Raw genomic sequence first — 2,098 nt, 5'->3', positions numbered from 1 at the left:
GGATGAGAAAAAACTTGATAAAAATATATCCCATGAATATATTGTTTTAAGTAGATAAAAGAAATGCATCTGAAGTGGTGTCAGATTTGGTTCTTGCTCTTTAGTTATTTTTTGTGTGCTTGGGTCAGTCAGAGGGCTTTGTGCATGCTAGGTGAGCAGTCTACCATTTGTGCTAAAGCGCAGCTCCTAGCACCTACAGATAATACCACTTGTCGTGGCTGGAATGAGGATGACCCCCGACGGCTTATATATGTGAATTCTTAGTCACCAGGATATGAAACTGATTGAAAAGGATTGGAAAGCTTAGGAGGTGTGGTCTTGTTGGAGGTGTGTCCCTGGGGTAGGTTGTGACTTGTCGAAAGCTCAGTGTCTCTCTGCCTGTGGATCAGGATGTAAAGCTCTCAGCTACTCCAGCACCATGGCTGCCTGCCTGCCACCATGGTGATCATGGACTCTCAACTGTAAGCAAGTCCCCAAACAGACGCTATCTATTATAAGAGTGGCTTGAGTGTTGTCACAAAACGATAGAACAGTAACCAAGACAATCACTTTATTGTTTGTTTTCCTTAAGTTTAAAAATGGGGAGGGGCTGTCTGGGACCAGAGATATGTGCAGTGCTTAAAAGACTTGTGCCGCTTCCTGCCCTCCCAGCCTCCTCTCCACAGCGCGGTAGCTGCCCCTGCTCCAGCCGTCACTGCCTCCAAGAAGGGGCTGTGCCTCCCACATATGCCGGTCTTGGCAAGTCTGCCAGGGATGTTTTCACCAAGGCTTTGGCTTTATAAAGCTTGATTTGAAAACAAAGTCTGAGAATGGATTGGAATTTACCAGCTCAGGCTCCACCAACACAGAGACCACCAAAGTGAAGGTCACCCTGGAAGCCAAGTACAGATGGACCAAGCACTGGTTGACGTTTACAGAGAAGTGGAACACAGACAGCACCCTGGGAACAGAGATCACCGCAGAAGACCAGCTTGCGCGTGCACTGAAGCTGACCTTTGACTCAGCCTTCTCGCCTAACACTGGGGAAAAACGCTAAAACCAAAACGGGGTACAAGAGGGAGCATATCAGCCTGGGCTGTAGTGTGGACTTTGGCATCGCTGGGCCCTCGATATCGCTGGGCCCTTGATCACGGGTGCTCTGGTGCTTGGCTATGAGGGCTGGCTGGCTACCAGATGAATTCTGAGACCTCGAAGTTCCGAGCGACCCAGGGCAACTTCGAAGTTGGCTACGAGACAAATGAATTCAATTCCTGCTTCATACTAATGTGGTCTAGGACTGGAATTTCAAGCCTAAATGAATATTGTGCGATAGTTTATTTTAAACTATTTTGCGGTATAGCTATATTCAGAATTAGGTGCACCTTTTAATGTTGTATGTTGCAGATGTGAGAATTGAAAAATACCACGTTATATGTCCAGGCTAAGGATGACTCAGCTTTAAGGCCTTTTCCATTTCGGAGGTACAGCAGAAATCCCATTCCTAAGAGTCCTTAGCTGTAGACGTGGGCTACAGAGGAGCCGCTCCAGAGATGTCAGGCATCACGTGGAAGCTGGGAATGTGTGGGCCATTTGTAAATCTGAATCAAATTCACAGATGGGATTGTGACTCCCTGAGCATTGAATCTTGGTGTCCCAACCCTAACTGCCGAGAAGCATGCACACACCTGTGTGAAAGGACTTATAAAGACAGAGCTCCATCTCCTGTTCACATCCTAGCTCATCAGTTTCCTGTTTTACACCAACAGCATTTCTTTTGTGCCTTTTTAGGGTGGAGAGGGTGGGAATAATGGAGCCAGTCATTTAGGACTTAATTCTTCGTTGTGTGTTGGTGGTTTTCTTTTCTGTCCTTTTTCTCTTCCTTCCTTCCTTCCTTCCTTCCTTCCTTCCTTCCTTCCTTCATTTCCCCCATTACACCAGAGCATGAACCAGCTTCCAGGATCTCCCGCTTTAAGCTGGGCAGGCGATTGCAGTCACACCACGGCAACACTAGAGATCTAAAGTGACTTCTGTTCCAGCCTCAAGGCATTTTTTTTTTTTTTAGCTGTTTAATGGGTACATTATAGTCTTCCATTTTGTGTGGAATTAGCTCTTCCCCTTT

General features: G+C 46.6%; 1 pseudogene; it reads left to right on the top strand.

Annotated features, from left to right (window-relative positions):
• The first annotated feature begins 726 nt into the window (after window positions 1-726).
• Window positions 727-1,804, top strand: LOC127214372 (voltage-dependent anion-selective channel protein 1-like; annotated as a pseudogene).
• Window positions 1,805-2,098: the final 294 nt, after the last annotated feature.

The sequence above is a fragment of the Phodopus roborovskii genome, unplaced genomic scaffold (genome assembly GCF_943737965.1).
Source record: "Phodopus roborovskii unplaced genomic scaffold, PHOROB, whole genome shotgun sequence".
Classification (NCBI taxonomy): Eukaryota; Metazoa; Chordata; class Mammalia; order Rodentia; family Cricetidae; genus Phodopus; species Phodopus roborovskii.
This window is presented reverse-complemented; position numbering and strand designations above follow the sequence as displayed.